The sequence below is a fragment of the Fukomys damarensis genome, unplaced genomic scaffold (assembly GCF_012274545.1).
Source record: "Fukomys damarensis isolate Sample0158 unplaced genomic scaffold, DMR_v1.0_HiC HiC_scaffold_16, whole genome shotgun sequence".
NCBI lineage: Eukaryota > Metazoa > Chordata > Mammalia > Rodentia > Bathyergidae > Fukomys > Fukomys damarensis.
Window position 1 is genome coordinate 122,370,114 of NW_022900928.1, and position 27,597 is coordinate 122,397,710.

At 38.2% G+C, this 27,597-nt stretch overlaps 1 protein-coding gene and 1 pseudogene across 2 annotated transcripts in view; one reads left to right on the forward strand and one right to left on the reverse strand.

Annotated features, from left to right (window-relative positions):
* Positions 1-4,877: 4,877 nt before the first annotated feature.
* Acsl3 (acyl-CoA synthetase long chain family member 3) overlaps positions 4,878-27,597 on the forward strand; it is a 53,949-nt gene continuing 31,229 nt past the window's right edge. Inside the window, exons 1-4 of one of the 2 annotated variants that reach the window (XM_010611795.3) lie at positions 4,878-4,950; positions 5,292-5,339; positions 22,126-22,223; positions 23,969-24,025. The gene's annotated coding sequence lies outside the window, so the exon portion shown is untranslated. Of the gene's footprint in view, positions 4,951-5,165; positions 5,340-22,125; positions 22,224-23,968; positions 24,026-27,597 lie in introns of those variants that run through there. The other variant, XM_010611798.3, reaches the window with a different exon arrangement.
* Positions 5,163-5,805, reverse strand: LOC117286280 (annotated as a pseudogene).

Genomic DNA, 27,597 nt, shown 5'->3' on the forward strand with positions numbered 1-27,597 from the left:
GGTGCGGTTCCCGCTGGGGGAAGCGAGCCCCGCGGCTGCGGAGAGGCCGGGCTGCAGGGACGGGAAGTCGTGTGGCCGCGGGCTGAGGGGAGAAAGTGGGCGTGTGGCGTGGGTCCACCTTGGCTGTTTGCTGTGGACTCGCTCGGCTGCGGTGGGAGTGGGATCGAGACACGTGTTTGGGATGCACAGTTGTAGGATTACTTACCCCGAGTGCGTCTTCATGACCCTGTATCCTGTCACAGGATGCGTACGCCTAGGCGTTCCAGCGGGGTCGGCAGGTGTTGTCAGATCCGATTCTCCGAGGAAGACCCCGAAGCGCAGCTAGAACCGGTTTGCCTGGTGTCGTTCTAGAAAATGTGCTCCAAGCTATTATACAGAAGGCCCCATCGAAATAATATCCAACAACGTCAGGAAAATTATATGGAAGTTAGAGAGGGAATAAAGAGGCTTTGTAAAAGCCATTATAGCCGAATGAAATGACAAATAGCAGACATTTATTGAGCCTTTATGACATGCCACGCACTGTGTTCCAAGAGTCGTACGTGCGGTTTCTTTACACTGTTAACAACCCTTTAGGGTGGAGGTTATTCCCATTTTACAGCGGGAGAAGCTGCAGCGGGGACACGTTAGCTTGCCCCGGATCTAGCTTGTAAGGGGAAAAGCTGGGGTTCAGACAGGACGGCCTAAATCCCGAGAGATCTCTTCCAACTGACCGCTGCAGGGTGCTCCCTCTCCTTGGTGGCTGGCTGAATAGTGTCCACAGAAGACTTTATTTTGGGTGGCTCGGAGGCCCGCGGTTTGATGATACCACCTTCTCATCACTGCAGCCTATCTTGTAGTCGCAGGTTGGTTCTGCAGAGTTGCTCGGCACTGCTGAGTTGCCCCTGAAAGTGTGTTAGCAGGTTTTACCGGCAAGAAGGGTTAGCACATGGGAGTCAGCTGCGCAGACCTTACACGGGTCACTCTAACGTGCATTTGCTATCCTGAGGCATTCCCTGGATTTTCTCTTCCTCCAAAAGTGTTGCTTCTATGGGAAGGCTTTGTTACTGGGAGTAGGACAGGCTAAGGCTAACCCTTTGGATCTAAGGGTCAAAGGTGACAAGTCATACTCAGTCTTTAGGGCTCCCTTACTGGTGTAAGGTATTTGGGCTCAATGACTTTAAGTATCAAATATTCTGTGAATCTAAGATGTTCTCTTTGAAGGAAGAAAGGAGCAAAGGGAAGAATAAAGGTCGCACAAATACATAGAGAAAAGTCATCTTCCGTTTTGGGGATGGAAGTGGAGTCAGACCATAAAACCTTAAAATCGATTTAATTTGCATAATAAGTATGACCCCCCCCATCAGGTTCTAATTAAATGATGGCTAGTTCTTTTTTCTTTCAATTAACTGCTCTGCTACAGCTTTTTACCTTCTGTGTCAGGCACCTTCTTAGGTGCTAGGAGTATAGAGGCAGTGAGTAGAAGTGATCTGCCTGCTGCCCTTAGGCAGGAAACAGACTCCAGTGGATGAGTAATTACAAGTTATGGTACATGCAGTGAAGGAAAGGTATTGAGTCCATGAAGATGGATGATGATATAGATAGAAATCTGGGAAGCTTTTTTGAATTTTTATTAGATAACAGTTATGCTTTCTGAGGATATAACTAAATGTACCTACCTAACTGAAGAGTTTGAGCAAAGATTGTTTGTTTACATTAGGGTCAGTCAGGCTGTCCTTGAATTCACTGGGTAGCCCAGGCGGGCCTTGAACTCTGATCCTCCTGCCTCAGCCTCCTGAGCCCTGGGATTACAAGCAGACACCACTACATCCGTTCCACAGATACTTTTTTTTTTTTTAAACATCGGTGTCTCTGTCCTGAATGTCATTCCAGCTACATTGCAAGATAAATAAATGAGATAGGGAAATTTTTCAAGCAGTAATTCTGTCTTCAGGGAACCTGTAAGCTTAAATGTACCTGTAATACTTAGGTTTTTCCCTGAAGAACAGTTGGGAAGTGAGAATTTTATGTAAGATTTGAATTTGAAGATGAGATTTAGATTTTTCTTAAGGAATGCTGGGCCAGAGGTGACAGGCTTTCCTAATGTTAAACAAGCAACATCATAATTATCAAAAGTATCCTTTGTAGTTTTTGTGCTATAGAGTGATTAACTTAAATTCTCAGTTTTTAGGCGGCCAAAGGAACTGGGAAATATAAGCTGTTAAGTACATATGTAAGTATTTCAGTTGGACATGTAGGGAGCCAGGAGAAATAATTCATTGCAGTACATGTACTGAATGCCAGGTGTGTGCAGAACAGTGTCTTTACCATGTGGAATACATACATTAAAGTGAACTTCACATGGTCCCCACAGCCAAAATTTCAATTTCATCAATACTAATGTTCAAGTTTAAGGTTTTTCCCTCTGTTTTCAACAAATTATGATATGTTGGCTCCTTTGTTCCTGAAATACTGAGAATAGAGGTGTTAGATGTAAAATTGTCTGGGTATGGTGATAAATAGTATATCAGGTGGGAGGATGAGGTGTTGAGTGAGGACTAGGTTTCAGCCTCACCAGCTGGAAGGCAGTGTCTGTGCTGCCCACTGATCAGGGACTTACTGAGAGAGAAGTAGGTTTTGAGTATAGGAAGACTATGACTTTAGTTCTGGAAGCCTTCATATGGCGGTGTCTTTGTGTCCCCACTGTTGACCCCACTGGTTTAGTGCTCAGAAATGGGGGTGGATGCTTGCCATTTTGGAGCCTTCAGGGTGGAGGTGATAGTGGAAACCATGGGCATGAGAGAGCTTGAGGATGAAGGGACCATAGAATAAGGTCAGAAGAAGCCTGGGATACTGCTAGGTAAAGGAGCCTGAGCTTGTTAAGGGAACAGCAGTGGCTGGAAAGTGGGAGGACACCCATCACAGATGTTCCTGTGGTCAGTACCTGTTGTCAGTACTGTGGAATGCTCTTCGGAGAAGACTCTTGAGAATTATCCATTGTGCTTAGCACCCTGGTGGTGGTTGGTGACTTTCTCAAGAGCTGCTGATCTGGTAATAGGAGTGGGATTGGGGTGGGGAGCAAATGGGAAGTAAGGAAATGGAAACTGCTGAGTACTGTGTATAGGAAACTTTTAAAGAGTGTTGATTTCAGTATGGTTTAAATGCTGATGGGAAGGTTGACTATATAGATGAGAAAGGTTTACTATATTGTCCAAAGTCCCTGGGAGGATGGGATGAGCTCTAAAGAAGCAGTAAGGCCTGTAATTTAGCTGGGAGGAGGTGTACCTCTTCCTATATATAGCAGTGCTGGTGAACCTATGGCACGCGTGTCGGGGCGGGCTGTTACCATTGGAAGCTCTGCAAGGCTCACATCACTGTTCTATAGTGACAGAAGATGGGCTTCTAACTGATCCCATTCACATCAGTCAGTACTTTATGTGCCCTCAGCACATTACATAAAATGGATAAACACTGTTAAATTCCTAAAAACTTGCCCAGTTTTAGCTGATTTATAACCTACTGTTTTAGAAGACCATACCACAGAAACATGTGAAATTGCTTAAATATGTGGTTTAGTCTAGATTTCATCCACCTCACTAGGGTATATAATTTAATCTGACTTTTGATTATAGTTTCTTGTAAAAAGAGCTATAAATGTTAAATCTTATGATATCTTCCATACACACTTATTTTTGGTTTCATAAGAAAGTGTTCAAAATACTTCTGTTTTCCTGACATTTTAAGTGCCTTCATTTCAAAAAACGTTTTAGCATCTGTTATTACTGGAATGTTTTCCATTTTGAAGTACAATTAAGTGTGTTCAATTGATCTGCTGTTTATTTAGCATTCAAGATACCTATATTTGGAGGTGAGTTTCTGAAAAAGGATATCTACCTGTTTTTGAAGGTAGTTGCTGTAACAGACAGCAGAGTCATTGATTCATTCATGTATTTGGTGCCTCATTGCAGCACTGGGAATTCAGAAATGATTAAGAGATAGTTTCTGCTCTTGTAGAGCTCAAGGTTCATAGAAGGCAGTGTGTGAAAAAACTTCATGGTATGGTATAATGAATGGAAGAACCCTTAGGAGCAGATGCCCTGGAGTGTGGTGTCCTCAGTACAGCTGAGTAGAAACTGCTGGAAAGTACAGGAGGAGAACAGAGTGGGTATAGAGGAGGGAAGGAGAGAGGGGAGACTGCAATGGAGATGAGCCAGGTTTTCCAAGATGAATTGAAGTTTTGCCAGGTGAACAGGGAACCAGGAAATAAAATGTTTTACTTTGAATTTGGACCAGGAATGTGCATGTATATGTATACAGGTTATGTACATTTTGGAGATGTTAAATGGCATCGAGTAATGTTGTTGTTAGGAAAATTTAAAAAAATTTTATTACTCTCAACATAGATTGCTCAAGAGGTAAAAAGCTGCCCATTTTTCTTTGTCCTAGCAAGGTCAGCTTTTCTGTCCCCTACTTGATGTCGAAAGTAATTGGACTTAATTCCTTGGGTACAAGACCTGGTTTTCTCTTTTTCTAAACAAATAGTTTTTGGAATAAAAATGATAGGTAACACATTTACGGTAATATGTGGCCAGGTGCCATTCTAACTCTCTTCTCAATTTTATGACAGAGATTATTTTACCCTTATTTTACAGATAAGGAAACGGAGGCAACAGAGGAGCCTAAGTAACTTGCCTGAATTCTGGTGGTTTCTGCCCGTATAGTTTGGTCTCAGAGTCCTTGTTTTCTTTTTCCCCCTCATTACTAGGGACTGAACCCAGGGTTACTCTACCAGAGAGCTACATCTCTACCCCTTTTTAAATTTTTGAGACATGATCTTGCTGAGTTGCCCTGTCTGACATCTTCCTGCTTCAACCTTCCCAGAATCTAGGTCTTAATCCAGGTCCTACACTTCTTCAGAATGACCCTTTGGCTTGAAGTTCATATTAACTTCTGAAGGCATGATTGTATCTGGTAAGGAGCTGTGATGACATTTAGGGGCAATGTTTATTTTATATCATTTTTAGTTGTATGTAGTTAATTGCTCCAGATAAAAAAATTTCAAGTTTTTATAGTGGGGAAAACAAGGAATAACAAAATAAATCGGGACTATTTAACTTCTTGTACTTAAATACTTAGGGATATATTCTGTCTTTTTTTTTTTTTTTTAAGGTGATGGTCTTAGATCAGGAGACTGTCTTCAGTACCTCTGTGAACCTCTGAATTTTCTTCTCCATATTCTCATGTGCCTGTTTCTATAGCTCATAATCTGTTTTCTTCTGGTGTTGGACCGTGGCCTTCTTTCTCTTCTCCAGAGTGGCTGTCACTGCCTGTCTAGCTGACCTCATCACCAGGTGCCCCAGGTAGGTGGACTTCCTGGTAAGCTTCAGAGGCACAACCTTGAAGGCAGCAGGAATTTCTGTTTCTTCTTGTCATAGGGTGGTGGGAATCCCATCAGATACTTTGAGGCCATTGGGGCTGCCTGGCCTTGCCTGGTATGCCTGAAAGTGTGGCTGGGGGCCTGGAAGTAGTAGCGGCCATAGGATGCCTGGTGTTCATGTGCTTATGTAGGAAGGCCAGGTACTTCTATAGATATTGCCAGAAATATTGATGCCCTCAGCGCAGCCACCACTTTATGGCATAGTAGATGGCCATCAGGTAACCCATGAGATGATCTCGGCCTTCCAGTGCCAGGATCAGCCTCTCTACCATAAAAGAGCATATTCTCCTTTCCTTCTTGGAAATTGTTATTAAATGCTATTTTATTTTTTTCTCCTTTTTCAACGCTGGACATAAAACCAGGGATTATGCAAGTGAGACAAATAACACTACCACTGAAATACATTGTTGGCCTTTTTAGATTTTTTTTTTTTTTTGGTCCCAGGGATCAAGCGGATCCAGCTCAGGACCTTGTGCTTGCGAGGCAGGTGGCAGAACCACTGAGCTAAATCCCAGGTCCTAGACTTATCTTTTAGATGAAGAATACGAAGGAATTTGAGATCCCATAATCTACTAATTTTGTTTTTTACCCCTTTAAATAAACTATAGACATATTTTCTATATGTCTGAAAAGTTATTTCATAATAATGTATGCAGGTGAGGAAACCTATGACCTCCCCGAATCTTCCAGTTAATATCTACTCTGAGTTTGATGTTTATTATTCCTATGAGTTTCCCACGGTTTTACTACACATATGTGTGTCACCTAATATATAGTATTGTTTTATATATTTTTAAAGAGATGGTGCTTTATGTATTCTTGAGCTGCCCTCCCTCTCCTGTTGTCACTTACCTGTGTGATTTCCTCAATCAGGTTTCATCAGAGTGGGTACACATTAGATCATTTGTCCTGTGACATGGGAGTTATATTTTAGGGCCGTTCCACATTTTAGGACCTTGCTACACATTTCTGCTTTGCTCTCTTGGTAGACCTCTAGGTGTGGGTCCCATTTTTCAAGAAACTACAAATTTTACTATAAATATTCTAGAACACAGTTTTTATCTCATTCTATTTTTGAAATACAGTTACCCTGAACTCCTTTTTCGTTGTTCTTTATTTTCTTAGCCCTTCTCTTATATTTTATTTGACTTGAGGTACCTTGATTCCCAAACTATAATGTTCACTTTTCTCTTAAAGCTCTTTTTAGGACCTTTGTTTTACTCATTGTTTCTTTGTTTTCTCTTTTTACTTCTGTTTATTTTATAGTTAATAATTTACATTTATACAAATCTAATATACTTCTAATTTCATAAGACTGTAGAGACAGTTTTGGACTTTTTTTCTGCTGATGTGCTTTTAAAAATTTAGGGTTTATCTTGTGTTTAATTTTCTTAGAAATATACAACACATTGATAGCAGGTTGACATCATATAACTAGGAGTCTACTTGGATCATTTTTCAGTACTTTTTGTGACAATAACCCTGATCATAGTTTGGGTGGCATTTCTGAATGTATTTTCCTGTATCATTAGCCTTGTGTTGCTGATTGAAGAAGGAACTATTTTATCCATATTAACATTTAAATTTGTGATTTTTGGTACTGGGGATTGACTTTGCATTTGTGAGGCAGGCAGTGGAACCACTGAGCCAAATCCTCAGCCCAGCATTTAAATTTGAATTGATTACCTCATCTTTGTCCACCTTCCATGTCAACTTCTGTAACATAAAGATTTTAATTCTTAACCTCTCAGGGCTATTATGAGGATTTAGGGAGATCTACAGAAGTAGCATTGGACACACAGCTTGGTGTAGTTGGCTTTTTTTATCCTTTTGCCTTTCTCTGTCTTCTCTTTGGTTTTTTCCTATTTTCTCTCTTCCCTTTCCCTCCCTCCTTTGTTTTGGATGAATCCGACATGTTAGTGAACCTATTCTGTAAACAAAAGTTTTTAAGAGACTAGGAAATGCTAATTCCTTAAGGACAAGAGTTTTCAAGCTGTATGAAACTGCTGATAACACGTTATAGATTAAATGAGAATAAACAGAACACAGGACAGAGAGGTTGTGCTTGGCTTGAATAGCAAGGGAAGGGTCAGCTAAGCAAAACAGACTTGGGTTGAGTTAGAGATAGGTGCTCAGATTGGGTGCCCAGGGGCCGTAGAGTTGGGAGAGCAGACTGACAAAACATTGAACTGTCCCTTAGGAGGATGCTTAGGAGGATGAACAAGGCTTTGAGGATAAGCAAGGAGCAGACTCTCAAGGCACAAATAGTTAAGACCTTGCATGAAATCTTTACTTTCTGATTCAGCTCAGAAAGTAATTGTTGAATAAGCTAAAGGTTATAGGAATATGAGAGAAAGTGCTAACAAGTGAGAAGAGCAGGGTGGTCTTGAGTTGTTACAGGTAGAGCACTGGTTGTTTGGCCCTAGTTTTCAGCTGCTACTGGGACTGGTGGTGTACCACTGTCCACTTCGTTTAGTCTTACTGGACTTCACTTTGCTTGTCTGAAACCCTTTCTTGCTTTACAATAATCAGTCTGCTTCTCCATCAGTGTTCTTTTTCTTTTTCATCTCTTTTTCTGTTTTACTTGGCTCAGAATTTTTGTTTCCTTGGCCATAATTCTTTGTTTTTTGAGGCAGGGTCTTGCTATGTTGTTTAAGCTGTTCAACTCACTGTGTAGCCCAGGCTGGCCTTGAACTCCTGATCACCTGCCTGAGCTCCCTGAATGCTGGGATTATAAGTGTGTATTACCATACCTTGCTCATAATTTTGTTTTGTTGGTTTTTGAGACAGGATCTTTCTGGCCTTGAACTTACTATGTAGGCTGGCCTTGAACTTGCATTGATCCTCCTGCCTCAGCCTCCTGAGTGCTGGGATTACAGGCATGAGCCTGTAACCATGTTGGCTTATTTTATATTTTTATTGCGTTGAACTCACTGGGGTATTTGTGTGGGTGTCTCCCTCTGTTAAACATCAATAAATAGTCTCACAAACCATTCATCTAGGAGGCAGTGGGCAGGAAATAGATAGATCCAACATAAGACAGACCCTTTCTCTGACATCATGAACCCCTAGGCATTCGATTTTGAGACATAGTACATTGAGAAGTACTATTTTCTTATGAAGAAAAATGAGTGCTTCAAGAGTCCCAAAGAGCTCTCAGAGATCAGCAGATGGGTAGAGAAGTTCGGGCTGAGGTTGGGGCCAGTGGAGGTTTGTGTATCAGAGATGCTTAATGAATTTAGGTGTTTAGAAATCACAGGAATTTGTGTGTACACGAAGGAAGGAAGGGGGAAGGGAGGGATGGAGAGAGGAAGGAACAAAGGAATGAAGGAAGGAAGGAAGGAAGGAGAAGGACATTCTAGGTGAGAGCGAATTTAGAAAAGGCATATGTGAAGTATTAAGACCCTTTTAGGAGGGGGATTTAGCTTTCCATCTACTCTGGAAAAAATGAAAAGTGAATGACAGTGGAAGAGTACTGCTGCTGGAAGTGGAAAAGAAAACTCAGTTTTAAAACATTTGTGTATCATTTAAAAATGTGAGACATCAAGGATCTCCTTAAAAATGCAGATTAGGCATATATGATGGCTGGCTTGGGGAGTGAAGACAGTAGTGGAGTTCTGACTTAGAGCTTCAAAAGTGTTAAGAAGAGTGCACTTACAGATACATCAGGTAGTTAGATGTGGAGGCACCTAGCTGAGAGGTAATCCCAGCACTCAGAAGGCTGAGGCAGGAGGAGCACCTTGAGTTCTAAAGCAGCTTGGGCTACACAGTGAATTCAAGACCACCCTAAATTACAGAGGCATCCTATCTGGCAAACATGGAAACACAAAAAGGGGTGTGAGGTAGTTGTCACCAGGAACCCAATGGATACTGCCTGTCGTGGCCTCAGCTAAGGCCAGGTGCCACAGAGTGACAGTGATCCTGGTTGGGTTACTTGCCAGCTGGCAGCCTTGAGAGTAGGGGTAAAGAGAACGCAGTGACTCTGCGGGGAGCAGTTGTGTTTCAGAGCTTTAGAGCACAGTGCTTGTGCTCAAGAGCTCTCTATCAAGGACATGGTTGCCAAAGAAAGTATCTCTGAGCCTCTGGTTCCCCGCACCAGCCTCCTTGGCAGGTGAGGCGAGACAGCACTTTGGTGGGTGAGGAATCCCAGGGTACCACGGAGCCAGTCCTACCTTGTTTGTTAAGGCTGGGGGTAGTTCTCTAATGATAGGAGAATGATAGATTCCTTTGGGATCACAGATGGGGAATACTTTTTTGCATCTCTGTTTTTATTTGATCAGTTTGGGTCATTGCCAATAAAGTAATGCTGCTGCTCTTATGGCATTTTCCCTTTTTTGGTGAACATGATATTCACCATAAATATATAAATTCCAAGGAAAAGTTAAATAGGGCAAATGCTCAACAGGGAGAAGTTCAAAATTTATAATTAAATCTCTTCCTAAGTTTATAAAGTATATAAAAGTACTAAGAAATGTATATACTTTTGGGCTGGGGATTTGGCTTAGTGGTTCCGCTGCCTGCCTTTCAAAAGCAAGGGCCCAAGTTCGATCCCCGAAGTCGGGTCCTTGTGCTTGCAAGGCAGGCCACCGAACCGCTGAGCTAAATCCCCAGCCCTGTATATACTTTTTATAGAAGGAAAATTAAAATATTTTGGGAAGAGTTGTTAATGTCAGTCATGATTTTTAACGTGTCTGTCTGTCCATGTGTGGCGCTTGCATCCACCCACTTGTGATGTGTGTTCTAGGAACTGTACAGGTAGACACCAGGGATAGTGGTGAATAAGACAGATACTGTCCTTTCACTGTGCGGGGAGTGGAAAGGTGGACATTAAAGCAGTTCTGCATGCAATATTTTGATTATAAATGCAATAGGAGTTGTGAGGGCAAAATTGAGGGTGGGGAGGCTCCTCTGAGGAGTGATGTGAATATATCCTGGTGTGGAGGTACAGGTGAGCGGGCAGCAGTGGACAGAGCTTCAAGCTTTTGGGGGTAGGTGGAGACTTGGCCTTATGAAAACCCCCAAGTAATCCAGAGGGCAGGAGTATGTGGAGCTGTCCAGATGAAGGGACACAAAGATAGACAGGCCACAATGTGCATACGATAGGAATAAAATTGAGCCTCTCTTTCCTTAAAGGCCATTGGAACAGCAGAATGGGAAGAGTAGAGTAGGAAACATGGAGAATGAGCCAATGGTGTCTGCATTGAGTTAGTGTCACTTTGGTCCTCAGTTACTCCAGGCATCTGAGTGCTGATTATTACAAAATACAGAAACAGCTGTTTTTTTCTTCTACTTTGATCACTTGATTAGAAATGGCAGAATTAACCAAAATTGTCTCTAGCAGTATTAAAGCATCTATAAACCCTCTCATAATAATATAGTTTATAATTCTCTAGGGTTGTATATTTTGAACAGAAGTACAGTGTTTTCATTTATTCTCTGGGTTTTGTTTAGTTTCCTGCTTAAAAACCATAATCTGGTGTTTAAGGATTGTTACTGTTTCTACGTAAACTTGTAGATATTTATAACGCATTTAGATGTTAGCCTGAAGTTTTTCTTAATTATAACAGTATATGTTAAATGAGAGAGTTTGGAAAATACATGAAAACATAAAATGAATATCACCACTAATTCTACATTCTGCTGACATTTTGGTGCTTTTAGTTTTGACATTTTTCTATGTATGTTAAGAAAAGTGAAATAATATTGAACTTTTCCTTATCATTATGAGTAATTCCTGTGTCAATAAATGTTCTTTAAAAATATTTTTAGTGGCTGCTTAATAGTTTAATATAAGTATGTATCATAATATATTTGATTACTTTCTATTATCATATGTTTGCTTATTTTTTCTTTTTCCCCTTGTTACAAATAACTATAATGGAAATCGTCATACAAATATTTTTCTTTTTTAAAGTTTCCCAGAAGTGAAATAATTGGATCAAAATTATGAAAAATTTTAAGGCTTTAGTAAACAATACAACATTGCTTTCCAGAGTAGTTGTACTTTGGTGCCCTCTTGAAGCTTGTAAAAGTGTCTACAGTGTACTTGGAAACTAGGAGAAAAATGTTTCATATTAGCAGTACTTTATGTAATTTAAAAAAAATTTCATAGCAACCTAAGTATTTTGATTAAATCAGTCTTAATCTAGATCTGATATAAACAATAGCCTTATTTTTATTCATTAACTATATCTTGGTGAAGGATTTGAACAATGAAAATTTCTGTATTTAAGTGTGTGTTTGTTTATTTTTGTTTTTTGAGACAGGGTCTCATCTAGCTTGTGCTGTCCTTGAACTCACCATGTAGTCCAGGTTGGCCTCAAACTCCTAGGGATCCTCCTACTTCTGCCTCCCAAGTGCTGGGATTATAGACATGTACCACCATGCCTGGCTTAAATGTTTGTTTAAAGAATAAAAATAAAAATTAATTGAAGGATATAAACTTTGCATTTTGTGATTTTTTTAAATTTAAATTTATTTGTTTAAAAATCATTAACATCGAATCCCATAACACATAAAAATCAAGTAAACCCTGTAAAAAGATTTCAGACAGATGAAATAATACTACACTGAACCTTTAATTACATTCAAGTGTGGCTTTTTTCCTAAAAAAAGACAGTTAAAATTCAAAGTAATTAAAATGGTGACCATTTAAACATGTGAGCCACATCAAATAATACTCAATATACCTTTGTGAAATATGATTTTATGATAATTTGAATAAAGAGGCAAAGTTAGGAATAATTTATAAGAACAGCCTTTGTTTTACCTTTCTCTTGTTATGCATAACATGTTATTGTTAAAGATAATATATGCAAAGTGATTAGAACAGTGCCTGGCACATATTAAATGTTCAGTAAATGTGCCTTTTATTATGTTCAAAAATTTGTTTCCTCCAGCTGTCTGAGCATTAGCTCAGATGATACATGTCCCTTAATGCTCCTGTTGCTTCTGTTACTGGTACTGTCAAGAGGATTGTGGAGAACAAAGAAGGAATGGGATTTTCTTCCAGTGTAAAAAGACTTGTTCAGTGGTAGGACAGGGTATAGGAGGAACTGCTTATATCCAGTGGTCATGATTCAGATCTGGAGAATAGTGAGTTGATCTATATTGTATCAGTTGAGATCTGAATTTTCTTTCATTCAGTAAGATACAGGCTGGTTTCTCATTGCTTGACTTATTCTCTATATTAGATTTGTTTTTTTAGCTTTTAGAAAATGATGGGAAGAATTTCTCTAAATACAGCTATATTTAACTATAAAGCTATATATAACTTTCATGTGGTGATTTTAGAAATGAGTTTCTGTACTCCTGAGGGAGATTGGTTACGCTGCATTTTAGCATAGAAATGATCACATCTGGGGATCTAGATGGCCTCAGCAATTGCTGCTCCCTTAACTATTGACCAGGTATTGAATGAGCTGATACTAAGAGACCAGCTGCTTTCCTACCTCATTTTGGTGTGTCCAGCCCACTTCCAGAAGCACAGACCAGTCCTTATTGTTGTTTCTTGTTTTTTCCTTTAAAAATTTTAACAAATCAATAAAAATGTATTGAACATGTACTAGGTATTATTTTCCAGGAAGATTTCTTGGGATAGGTTTTTTAGAGATGAATTATTATATTTGTCTACCTATTTGATCTAGAGAGTAAAACAATACACATATAACCCTTAGGGAAAAGTAGGAATATGGAGGTATATTTAGTGTGTTTTGAGTTCTTAGGGAAGAATGAATGCAAGCAGATGTTGTAAGACTTCATCAGAGTAGCGGTATCTGAGCTAGAATTTGGACTGTTGCACTTGTGTAAAAGTACTGGGACTACTGGGGGAGGAGCCTTGAAGTGGAATTTGTAAATTGTATCAGTAGATCTGATTTCTGGTACCCTGGCCCCTCCCTACCCATTTGTGGAGTATCCTTCCTCATTAGAATATAACTTCGGGCTTCACATGTGCTAGGCAAGTACTGAGCTACACAAATATTTTGAGCTAATTATTACTTTATGCCTTTATAACATTTTCCCTAGGTCTGGGATGGTGGTGCCTGTAATCCCAGCACTTGGGAGGTTGAAGCAAGGGGATCACTGAGTTCAAGGCCAGCTGGACTACATAGTGAGTTTAAGGCCAGCCTGAACTACACAATGAAACCTTGTCGCAAAAAAAAATTCTTCCCTCTAAGTTAATTTTTTTTTCTTTTACCTGTCTCCTATTGAGACAGGGTCTTGCTATGTAGTTTACTCTGGGCTTGAACTCTTACCAGTCCTGCCTCTGAGTGCTAGAATCACATGTGTGCCACCATGCCCAGCTCTTCTACTTAAATTATTGACTATAAAATAGTAGATAAGACGGCTCTTTAGGGGAGATTGATATTGGTGAATGCAAGAGAGGAATAACTTGGGCTGTGTTTAAAGTAATGGTGATATAAAATCATGAAGAATCACCTTCTCAAAGGTGTTGGCAGCAGGGATAGGAGAAGACTGTGGGAGCAGAATCCACTGAGGGACGTGACTAGATATGAGGATTAGTTGCAAAAGAAATACATAGGCAGACAAGAGGACCACACAGATCCCGGGAAGTGACAGGACCTTGTGGTCGGTCTAGAGGGGTTGGAGGAGGGAGGACTGGACTACGGTGATTAACAGTGGGATTCTAAGGAGGTGGGATGGGGGTCTCGGTGGTCCAAGGACTGAAAGAGAACGCAGAATAGGACTGGTTAGGATTAGAGTATGGCTTTGAAGTGTTCACTTAAAAGATTGTTACCTAAGACATTTAGATGGTGTTTTTTTAAAGTTAAGGTTTTAGTTTTTTTTGGAATGCAAATAAGTTAATCAGGTTACAGTCCTGGTGGAAAATATCATGAGGACAGATTCTATTGAATACTCAGTGCGTATTTATATAAACCTGAGCTTTTGGTATTGAGATTAAAAAGCAAAGCATATTTGAACACTTAACGTATTTATTTTTGATGAGACAGTCCGTATTGGCATTTGTTTATTGGGTATTAAGTGCACTGACTGCTGCATATACACTTGTTACCATTCTAAATACCATTTCATTTCTATGATGATAGGATATAATGTTTCTGGGTTTAGGATATTTGTATGATTTTGGTCAAAATATGAAATGTTCCTTTTTCATTCGCAAAAATTTATTTTTATTTATTTTACTTTTAGCTGGGTTACACTACCTTGATACTGGCTTTCTTATTGTACTACTAAACAACTGTTCAGTTTTCTCTCTTCCTGCTGGAGGCTGACCCAGTCTCTGGAATTCATACCTGCTGCCTAAGGCAGGAGGGAGTAGTTGAGTTCTTCTTAAGTTGAAGTAAGGAGTTGTAGTTCATAGAAAACCACAGTGAACAAAAGGAATTAATATTATTGTAAACAAATTTAATTTACTCAAATTGATATTACTCTGTGTGGATCATAATACGTAGTCATTATTTTTTACATGCTCACCATTCGTGTTTCCTTAAGGCGTTTTCTTACTCTATTATAGCTGTCTGCATTGCTAGTGTGGTAGAGTCCAAGAGCTTGTATTTGTCATTAACTTTGGAACTAGGCTTTACATGTTGGCTGATGCCTGCTTAGGGTGTCAATGAGCAAGTTTGTTTTTTTTTTTGAGGCAGAGTCTCTCTTTGTAGTTCAGGTTGTCCCTGAACTCACTATGTAGCCCAGGCTGGCCTTGAATTCACTGGAATCCTTCTGCCTCAGCCTCCCAAATGCTGGGATTACAGGTGTGTGCTACCATAATTGGCTCCAACAATAACTTTTTTGCTTTCTTTTTCTTTTTTTTGGTTTTGAGACAGGGTCTCACTATGTAGCTGAGACTGACCTGGAACTCACTGTGTAGCCCAGGTTGGTCTCAAACTCCCAGTGATCTTCCAGCCTCCCGATTGCTGGGATTACAGGCATGAGCCACCACTCCCAGCCTACAAGTACTTTTCTTACAAATTAAAAATGTTTACTTTGTATATTACTTTCTGAGGCATAAAAAATACCTGTTCTGTTCAACAGTATCTTCCGGCAGGTGAGTTGAGAGTTGTGGGAGGGAGGTAGTAGCTGCTGGGGTAAGATGAGAGGTTAGTGAGGGAGATCATAGTACCCCAAGTACAAGATTGGAGTGGTAACAGGGTGAGGAAGAATATAAGCATTGGGATCTCAGTGTGGCTTGAACCTCAAATCTGACTATGTCATCCTATTTTTGTGACTATAGGAAATTATTTAACTCCTGAGCTTTTTTTTTTTTTTAAGGTAGGAGTGATCTTCTTGGCAGGATGTATGGTGCTCCACTCTCTGAGGTACTAGAAAAAAATGGTAGGAATTTCTCTTTTAATTTTGTGTAGTTTGTGTGTGATTGATAATGTTTACAGTATGCTAGAAAAATAGCACATCTACATGTATACAATATTTATGGTGTACGTGTTTGGAATGCAGCAGTTTTTACAAATTGGCTTTTGTGATACATGGAAGCTTATTAGTTGGGGGTACTTTGTCTTTTCATTTATTTTCTTCTTTCTTTTCCGTACTGGGATCCAACTCGACCTTGTGCTTCCAAGGCAGGAGTAGTGCCCTGAGCTAAATCCCTGACCCTTTTTTTTTTTTGAAGACGGAGACTCACTATGGAGTCCAGACCAGCCTTGATCTTGCAATGTAGCCCAGGCTGTCCTTGGACTGATTCTTCTCCTACCTCAGCCTCCTGAGGGCTGAGATTCTAGAGGGCATCTTTAGAGATGAATTGAGTGGGGTTAAAGGCTTGATTTCATTGACTCTGTGGCATGAAGGGTACCGGTGATCTGGTCTCTGCAAGTTTGCTTGGAAAATGGACATAATAAAATTGGTATATGTAATGGTTTGGATTGCTTTATGAAAATCTTATAGTATATCCTCACTATATTGTGTTTTAGGAGATCACAGGTGGATACCCCATGGATGGTACAACATCCAGAGATATTGAATCATTATTAAGGAATGAACCTTGATACATGAATAATTTACCCATGGATATTTGAGAGCTGACTGGCTGTATATTTTATGTTAATAGGATTTATTTCTATTATGTGTCAAAGCCAGGCATATTGGTCAGAAGGGATTAATTTTAGTTTTTATTTTTGTAATTTTAAATAGCTTTATGAAATAATTGTTGTATTTGCTATCTTATTTTATTATTTTGCAGTGCTGGAGCCTGAGCCTAGGACCTTATATGTGCTAGGCAAGAGATCTACTCCTGAACTATGCCTTCAGCACATAGTATATCTTTTTTTTTTTTTTTTTAAGTTAAGTCAGAGATGCAGTGTGTTTCCTTTGTAAGGGAGAGTCGGTTTAATTTATCCCATCAATAGAAAGAAAGGTCTATGAGGACAGAGGCATTTGTGTTTCATTTATTGCTACACACTGCGCTCAGCATGTAGGAGACACTTGTTATCTCATACTGTAATGGACGTGAGATACCAAGAAAACACTTATTAAGTAGAGTTGGAAGATTTGAGCATGATTTTGAAAAAATGTTGGGAAGCCAACAATCTCATCAAAATGATCAGTATACATTTATTAGTAGGAGGAGCTCAGGAATTCTAAAAGAATAGTATTGATAGATGTGTATTTAGATTGCTAACTGGTTGAGTAATATATACAAATACAATTTTAAGTTATATGATGTTGGTAAGAGAATGTTGTATTGTTTTAGGCCAGACAAGACAACAGCTTGCTGTACTTTAATTACTACCCTTTCCTTCCATCTTTACAACCTTTGATGTGCTGACAACACTTTCATCAACTTTCACACTTACCTTTGGCTTCTGGGGTATTACTTGTGATTCTTTTACTTTTCTTGCTCTTTAGTGCCTGTATTTCTGAAAATACACTGAATATCTCTTGCAAACTTCACATCCAACTCCATGCTCATGAACTTTCATACTTGTACATATCTGTTCCTTCTCCTGTTTTTGTTCCTCACGTCTATCATAAACCAGATTCCTCCACACTAGAAATGTTGACGTTAATCTTAAAAGCTCTTACTCTGCACATCCTACCTGATGTGTCCTGTTAATTTGGCCCCAGAAAAATCTCTGCAGTTAGTCCTGTTTATTCTCTGCTGCCTTCACTTCTGAATGTCTTTATTCACTTGGGCTATTGTAATGACCACCTACCTGGAATCCCTTCTAGTTTTTCATGTTGACCCATGCAGTCACTGGGTATAGCTCAGTGGTAGAGCACATGTGTAGCATGTGCAAGGTCCTGAGTTGGATCGCCAGAACTGAAAGCACAAAACAAAAACAAAAACTTATCTCATTCTGTCTCTAGCATTTTCATTTTTAACTTATACTTTATTTCCGGTGTTTCTACTGTCTTAGGCTCCTAGTGATTCCTTGTTGTGCTTATTCATGACTCTGTGTTTGGCAGGAATGGAAAGAGGAATTGAAGCACAGAAGACTGATTCAGCCCTGTTTGTGTGTCCAAGGAGAACTTCACAGGGCCTTAAACTGAATTTGAAGGATGAGTTTACCTTGGCATTCCTCTTAGCTTCTTTTGTCACTCCAGTTCCATAAGACTAATTCCAAGTTCTAGAGAGAAGGACATATGAGACCCACCTGTTCATGTTTTTGCTACATACCTTAGTGGGTACCTGTGCCTGTCCACCTTTGCCGTGGTCTGCTGTGGTGGAAATGGGAGCCAAGTGGTGTCACATATACTTCACGCAGGACTCGTGCTTCTGCCCCAGCTGGAGATTGTTTGAGAGTCAGAAAGACCAAATAAGACATCTTTTTTCATCTTTTGGGACATGGAGACTATGAAGAAAGTTACTGGACTAGTTGTTTGCTTTAGGGACTGTTCGTCATGTTTTCAGAACTTAATCAGCCATTAGCTCAGTTCTGATTTTTCTTTGGCATTGTGCAACCTAATGAATAATTTTTATCCACAAATTTAAAATGCCATGATGGTTAATACAAAAGTTCCATGAATATTTCTGGTTTTAATTCTGTACCAGAATAATTAGTGTTTGTTTTGATATCTAGTAGGACAAATATGAATTAAGTACACTTTCTCTCAAGTGGTGTTTGCTAATCTTAAAATGTTTTCTCTCATATAAACTTTTAGAATTAATATGTTAACCATGTATAACAAGTAAGAAAAATCCTACTAGGATTTTAATTAGGTTGTATTTGGTTTCTAGGTTTATTTTGGCAGAATTGCATTTGTTGTTGCCCCTCAGGAGCATCTCTGTCTTTGTAAATATTCATAGTTCCTGGTGCATATCACAGTAGTGCTTTGTGTGTGGATAGGTCTATAATATGTGTGTGTGCAAGTGCTTTCTTTTACAGCCAGTCAAATATGGGTGTTGAATTGCATGAGGTATTTTAAGTCATTGTGACTAAGCTTTTCTCATTTCATTTTCTAACTGGTATTAATACTGTATAGGAGAACTATCCATTTTTGTTCATGTAGTACCTATCTAGATGCATTAGTGAACGCTTCCTGTGCTTGGATGGTTTTTCAGATGATTGTTTTGGGTTTGTCCTATCTGTATCTAGTGATGATTTTTTGTCTTTCAGTATTCATACTGTTACCTTTTCTTATCATTGCATTGGCTATACCTGCAGTATTGTTCAAAAGAAATGAGTGAGAGCCATAAATGTGAGTCATATACGTAACTTTAAATTTCTAGTTGGCATCTTAAGTAGAATAAAAAGAAACAGGTATAATTAATTTTAATATAGTATAATATAAAATACTGTAAAAGTACATAATGAACATAAAAATTACTAAAGCTTTTAAAATCTTTTTTCATACCAAGTCTTTGGAATCTCCTATGTATTTTACTTGAAACATATCTCAGTTTTGACAAGCTGTATTTCAGGTACTCTGTAGCACCCTAACTAGTGGTTACTGCATTGGATAGCATGGGACTAGTTGCTCCCCCACCCAGTACTGGGGATTGAACCTTCACCCTGAGCTATATCTCCAGCCTTTTTCAATTATTCTGAGATAGGGTCTCACTAAAGTTACCCAGGTAGGGCTCAAACTTGCAGTCCTTCTGCCTCAGCTTACTAGAATGCTGGGATTACAGACATGTACCACCATGCCTGCCATAGAGAGTCTTCTTAGCAATGTATAATAAATACGGTCATAGTGGGCCTCTGTCTTACTCCTTACTTTAGTGGAAATTGTTTTTGAATATGATTCCTTTTGGTTTCTGATAAATATATTTTTTAAAAATACATGTTCATAATGGGGCTGTAATTTGTATGTTTTGCTGCTGGGCAGCTCTTATTTATTGAAATAAATCTATTGAATAAATATGTATATTTGTACAGTAATTATTCAAAATCAAACAACTAATTATATTTGGTCCATTTATAGATTTTTTTGTTAATTTTATTAGTATGAAGACTGTTAAAAGTGATTATATCAATTTGTACCACCAGTGGTATGAGTTGCCCTATAGAGCAATCAGGCACTGGTGCTTCAGGCCTGCAAAATGTATTAAAGTGGAGGAAATTGTCTTTTTTTTTTTTTTTTAAGTGGGGGAAATTTTTTTTTTTTTTTTTTTTTTTTGTAAGTTTCTTTTAAAGTTCATTGTCATTTACTTTTCTTAAAAAAAAAGTATGTGCATGTATGACTGACATGATTACAGTTGTTAAAAGTCCTCATGGAGAAGCAGCTTTGTACTTGGAAAAAAACATGCTTGAATGTGGTGCATTCTTTTTAGCTCCGCTGCATCAGATTGGCTAGTATTTGGCATAATTTTTTTTCTTATTCACTTGAGGTTGTCCTGTGGTATATCATGTTTTGGAATCATATTCACTCTTTTAAAATAGATGACAAGACCTCAGTTCTGCCTTACAAAATTGTCTTTAAGAATTTTTATCAAGGAACTTTTTAGAGTAATTTCTTAGCAAAGTGTGTTTGTGGAATATAAATTTTCTGAGCTCTTGCATATCTGAAAGTTTCTTTATTCTTCTTGCGCTTCATTGTAGGTTAAAATGAATTTTCCTCAGAACTTTAAGGTGTTTTTAGCTGACTAGCTTCCCATGTTACTGGGACATCTGATTCCTGGTTTGTCTGGCACATCCTCATATTGCATCTTTTCTTAATAGCACCTTCTTTTACTCTGAGAAGTATCCTGGTTTGTTGATCAGTTACAGAATCATATATTTTGTAGGTGACCTGCTTTTTTTGTTTTTGTTTTTTTGTTGATAGTGTTATCTGAGATTGAATCCAGGGCCTTCATTCACCTTGAGCTTCCTGTGTGTGTGTGTGTGTGTGTGTGTGTGTGTGTGTGTGTGTGTGTGTGTATTTAGTACTGGGGATCGAACTTAGGTAGGACCTCACACTTGCTAGGCAGGCACTGTGCCACTGAGCTAAATCTCCAGCCCTTGAGCTGAATCCCCAGCCCTATTTTTTTTAATATTTATTTGGAGACAAGGTCTCACCAAGTGCTGTGTTGTCCAGGCTTGGTCCAGGATTATATGCCAGGGCACCTGGTGTGCTTTTTGTGTTTTTGAGGGAAGCTTCTAGGACATTCTTGTATTTTGAGCTCTTAAGAATTTAGTAGGCGTGCTGAAGAGTAGTGCCTGTCATCTCTGGGGTATTTGGCAGAATGCTTCAGTTTCTCTCTTCTTAGAACTTGTAGTGGCCCTGGATTAATTTGACACCTTATTTTTGAAAGTAAGAGTCAAATTCTTTGTTCAATGTAACTCTTTATTTTTGCCTTTCTGGGAAGTAGTTTCAATATCATTTTCTGATACATATATTGATTTGTAAATTTTAAGTGTTATAGTTAATTTCCAAGAGTTTTCTTCTATTTTCCTTTTATAGAGCAGTTTGATCTTAGTTCATGGATGTTATAGACTCTTTTTATTTGAGACTAATTGAACATGTACATGTTTAGAATTTTTTACTATTTTCCTGTTTTATTTTCATTGAGGTTCCTCCTCCCCTTTTCTGTTTGTTTCTTTTATAAAGATGGTTTTCTCAACTATCTGGTTATCCTAGCTTTTGTCTGGGTTTTAGGTTCTGAAATAGCTTTCCTGTTTGCAGTTTCTTTTTCCATCAGTTGTCAACATTGGCACTGGATTTAACATTGTGAAACAAGTCTAATTTGTCTTTCTGTGGGATTAAAAATAGACTTTTGAGAGACCTGGACGATGTCTCAGCCACTTAAGCACAGTGTACCTGTGCAGTGGCTGTGAGGGACTGCTTTTACTTCTCAGGCCATTCCTCCAAACCAGCAGATTCATGGCTTCTCTTGTAGTAAAGGTAGGCCAAAAGTTTGAATCAGTGTTACTGGGTGGAAACCTAGGTGTCAGCAGAACCTTGCCCCGCTTGGAGGATCTAGGGAAGGATCCATCTCTTGCCTTTTCCAGTTTGCAGTGCCTGCCAGTGTTCTGTGTATCATTTCAGTCGTAGGGCAGCATCTTCACACCTCTTTGTTCTCTCTTCACATTATCTCTTCTGCGTGTATCAAATCTCCCTCTGCCACTCTTTTATACGGATACTTGTGTGTTGGTATTTAGGGCTCATTGGATAATCTAGAATCATCTTCCTGTCACATAGTCCTTAATCACATCTGCAAAGATCCTTTAAAACATTTGCAGATTCCAGAGATTAGAGCCTGATGCCTTTGAGGTCATTTATTTGGCCTATGGTATGTACTTAAGAGTTTTCTGTAATTTCCCCTTTGCTTATTTATATACCTAATGTTTTTGCAGATACTATTGCTGCCTGCAGTTTGTGTTCTACTTAGACAAAACAACATCCGTCCACTGTGCTCATAGTGACTTCCATGAGCTGCTCTTCCTCCTCCCAGGTAAGATTGCATTTGTTTGTCTATGTTTTTAGCATTATCTTTGTGCTTACCTAACAGTATTAGAGAATTTACATGGTAAAACTTTTTCTTGTTGGCCTTTATTTACAGTGAACTAGGAACCTACTGAATGTATTGTGGTCTTTTTCAGAATGAGAGGCATCAGGTTGGGAGATGTTATTTAGTAAATATTTGTTAGAGTTCTTAACATTTATTGAGGGCCACTGCAATGCTGAGGCTTGTCACAGTGGACCATTTAACTAACACAAAACAAAGTAGGCCACGTAAGTGCCAGACACTCTCCAGGGCAAATTTCTTAAGAAGGATTTGTTAGTTTTAGGAATTCACAATTCAGCTTTTGGTAGGTGTTGCCAAATTGCCCTCCAAATTGGTTGTGCTTCCCCTAAAATGCCAAGAGCTATCCTGGTCCTGTATCCTTGCCAACGCTTGGGATTTTTTTTCATGAAAAAAAATCTGATGGCAGAAATGGTACTGTTTTAATTTGTATTTTCTTGATAATTAGTGGGACTGGCCATTTTTTCAGTTAATAGATGTGGATTTTTCTGTGAATTTTCTGTTAATACACACACACACACACACACACACACACACACACACACACACACATATATCCCTGTTTTAGAAATAGATTTTGACTATGTCTAAAATTAATAATCATTGTTCTTTATGATAATGATCATGAGTAAATTCAGTTTTGTCTTTTTGAGGTTTGGATGTGCCTTTTTTAATAGATTAATTTTTGTAGAGCAGTTTCAGGTTTATAGCAAAATTGAAAAGAAGCTAGATTTCTCATGTACTCTGTATTCCAACTCATAGCTTCCCGCATTTTCACACCCCCCACCAGTGGTATATTTATTACAGGTGATTAGTCTACACAACATATCATCAGCCAGAGTCCATAATTTGTATTAGTGTTCACTGTATTGGTGGTGTACACACCGTGGATTTGAAAAAATATGTAATGCCCATGTCTGCCATTGTAATAGCACACAGCATATTTCACTGTGCATCGCCTGTTCATCTCTCCATATGTTCTGACTCCTGGAAACTACTGATTCTTTCACTTTCTCCATAGATTTGCCTCTTCCTGAATGCCATGTAGTTGAAATCATGTAGTAGTATGTGGCCTTTCATATTTGCTTCTTTCATTTAATAAATGCATTCATGTTTCCTTCATGTTTTTTTAAGGCTTTATATATAGATCCTTTCTTTTTAGCACTGAACTCTGTTGTGTGGAGCTCAGGTTATATGTTCTACTGAATGATGTCTTTGTTGCATCTAAGTTTGGCAATGACAAATAAGGCTGCTGTGAGCATTTATGTTTAGATTTTTATGTGGGTGTATTTTTCACCTATTTTGGGTGCACACCAGTGAGCATGATTGCTGGGTCATACACTGAGTATATTTGGTTTTACTGCCTAGTTGTCTCCCAAAGTGGCTGTACCATTTTGTATCCTTGGCAGCAGTGAATGAGAGCTTCAGTTGCTCTTTTTATTTACCAGTATTTGGTATTGTTAGTATTCTGGATTTTTGCTATTCTGATGGGTTGTATACTTGTTTGGGAAGAGGTTACATGATAAAATATCATTTTCTAGTGTGATTGATTGTGCTTCCAGAAAAACTCTTGAGAAATATTCATTTGAGTTTTGACTTCAAGGAAAAGTTGATATTTGCCTTTGATTAACTAGATCATAAATATTTCTTTGTTAATGTGTTTGTTTTGACAGGTATTGATCCAAAGAAACGTTTTTGAATGCACTAGGACTTCCTACCATTGTCAACTGGTAAAATATTTGATTTTTTTATTACAAATATTTCTTTATGCATAAAATGTATTGTTAAAACCAATTATGAACCAGGTGTAGTGGCACATATCTGAAATTCCAGCAGTTGGGCAGCTGAGGCAGCAGCATCACCAGGACTTTTAAGGCCAGCCTGAACTACATAGCCAATTATGGTTAAATTTACAAAAAATTTGAAATTCTTTTCATTTATTATAGAATTATGAGTTATGAGAAGATATTTTTATATTTAATTCCATACCAATCTATTGAGCATTACACCATGTTGTTTAGTAGTGTTGTCTACCTTCTTTTCCTCAGTTTGGATTTTGAATATTTGTATAAGGGATTTGAACTCAGTAACTTCTTTATTTGATAAAATCTAATTGGACTGGTAACATTTGTCATGGGGCATAAAAAATGTATCATAGGGCTGGGTGATAGCCCAGTGGTTGTCTCACTGTTCAGTGGTTCCGCCACCTGCCCTGCAATTGCAAGGACCTGAGTTAGATCCCTGGTACCAAAAAAAAAAAAAAATGGATCACAGTTTTATCATTTCCTTGCTTTGCTTCTGATTATTAGTTTGTAGGATTTTAGGGCAAGAATTTTATGATGAAGTGACCTGAAGGTTTTTAGCATTCTGTGTGACACTGAAGTAAACTTGGATAGGACCTTTAGAAGGAACATCACATGTTGGTAAATGTGTGTTTGTGCATGCACACGTGTGTGCATGTGTGTGTGTGAGACTGAGGACTGAATCCAGGCTCTTCACACTGAGTGACATCCTCAGTCCTTTTTAATATTTTTAAATTCTGAGACAGGGTCTTGCTAAGTCACTGAATTGCCCAGATTGGGCTCAAACTTGTGATGCTGCTGCCTCACACTCCCACATTGCTGGGATTACCTCACCTGGCTGACATGTCCTTCAAGGATATAAAAGCATTCAATGAACATTTTATCCAATAGAATCATAATTGTTTATGTTTATCTTTTGTTTCAGGAAATTATTTAAAAATCTTTGTTCATATTGGTTGTAATTACTAATTTTTACATTTTTGACTGATCTTTAAAAAAATTAAGATAGTATGTTTATTGTTGAAAACTGCAAACAGTGTAGGAGTTTATGAGTAAGTGGGGAACTTCTCCGTTCCTCTGGTTCTTTTGTGAAGGATTACCCCTCCCTCAACAGTATGCAGTGTGGCTGGGCATGGTTGTGCACTCCTGTAATACCAGCACTCCGGAGGCTGAGGCAGGAGGATCCCTGTGAGTTCGAGAGCAGCCTGGGCTATAATAGTGAGTTCCAGGTCAGTCTCAACTACATAGTGAGACCCTGTCTCAAAAAAACCAAAAAAAAAAAAAAAGAAAAAAAAATGCAGTGTGTTCTTCCCTTACAAGTTTTTTATGTGCATACCAAACATTGACTGATTATTAATTTATGTATATTTTGTGATACTATGGATTGAACCTAGAAATTTGCCAAGGTCTCCCAGAGTGCTGACAGGTGTGTGCCACAATGCTTGGCTAGGATTACCTTCTTTTAACAAAGCAGATGTGGTAGAAAAGCAATATATTTTGCCCATTGATGTGCCTTTACTTTTTCTTTGACATTCCTGGCCTGTGTCAGTATTGATTACAAATACTATATCCTGTCCATGATTTTACTAATTTAAATATTTGATTGAGTAGACTTCTAAATTTTTTAAGAGTAGACAAGTTTTGATGTCCATCAGGACTTGATGGCTTATTAGGATTGTGTTTTGCATTCAGTTGGGAGCAGAAAGTGTTGTCGATATGTATAGATATCACTGCACTAGAGAAATTTTTAGTTTTATATCACAGTGACTGTTTTGTAGTGTGGAAGGAGATGGGAACAACAGCAAGTTTTGTTTAACAGGAAAATAAGTCTTAGAGTTGATACAAATATTCTTCATAGTTACTTAAGGTAGGTCCCTTTCCCTCTTGTTTTCTTTTAAAAAATGTAATCTAGTTTTTGAATACTGAAAGCTACAAAAGCCAGAAAATAGTACACCACAGAAGAAAAGAGAGGAAAAATAACTACCTTACTTGCTTTGATTTTGAAGCATTTTTTTTTTTTAGGAAAAGGTTTAGTAATAAAATAGTTAAAATTCATGGGAAAAGAGAACACATTATGTAAAGAGTTTAAAAAAGAAAAAGAAAGCAAATAATATTGTATGGATAAAATATAAGACCAGGTTTTGATTAAGAAAGTAATTGCATGTCTTAAAAATTTATTACTATTTATTTTTCTCTTGTAGTGCTGTGGATTAAACCCAGAGCTTCAAGTGTGCTGGCTGAGCACTTTCTTCCCCAGCTGTCCCTTGTCCTAATTACATAGTCAAGCCCTCTTCTTGGCTATTGAACTTTAGTACAAATGAAGGTGATACGTTGTTAGCTGTAGTGCAGATTGTTTATTTTGTAGCTTTATTTTGTCTTTTCTCAATTAAGTTTGTTTTTTAACTGATTTGCTCAGGATATGATTAAACTAGCCTTTGCAATAAGAGAGAAGACAGGAGGAAAAGATTAGGAAACACTTTGGAAATCTTAGGAAGTGATATGTAAATCATTAAAATAAAATGGAAAAGTATTCTGGATAGATTACAAAATTATTCTAACACTATTGTAAGTTTTACTATTTTTTAAAATGTCACATTCATTTTTATTCTTTTGCAGTACTGGGAATCAAACCCAAGGCCTGGTGAATGCCAAGCACACACTCTAGCATAGAGCTACATTTACAGTCCATGCAGCATATTGTTTTAAGGATGTAAACAATTTATTTTTATTTATTGAATGATTGATTTTAATTGTCTTTAGATGCACATAATGATAACATTCGTCATAGGGAATTTTTACCTGTACATGATATATCATGTTGCTTCTATTTTTCCTATTCCTTCCTTCCTCCCATCAACCCTCTTCCCCTCCTTATTTACAGAAGCTTTGTTTCCATTTTTTTCTCTGTTCTTTTTTTCTTGACCTTCCCTACCCCCTTGTTCCTTTTCTCATTTGAAAAATTTCTTCCCATTTACCAATATCTATTATATATTTTATTACACATTTTATTTACCCTTTCAGTTTCTCACACCAGAGTAACAATGCAGTATTTACACATGTGTGTCTAAATTATTTCATTAAGAGTATGGTCTTAAGCTTCTTTATGGAAGAGTAGTACTCCATTGTGTTAAAAAAAAAACCCCACATCTTATCCATTCATCAGTTGATGGGCACTTGAGCTGTTTCCAAGATTTAGCTATTACAAACTGTGCTGCTGTAAACATGGGTGTACCTATATCGTTGTGGTATGATGCTTTTCATTTTTTTCGGAAAGATATCAAGAAGGAGAATAGCTGGGTCAAGTGGAAACTCTAGTTTTAGTTTTTTGAGGAATCTCCACACTGGTTTCCACAGTGGTTACACCAGTCTACACTTGCACAACAGTGGAGAAGGGTTCCTTTTTCCTCACAGCCCCCACAGCATTCATTATTGGTTGATTTCTTGATAATAGCCACTTTTTCTGGAGTGAGATGGAATCTCAGTGTTGTTTTAATTTGCAA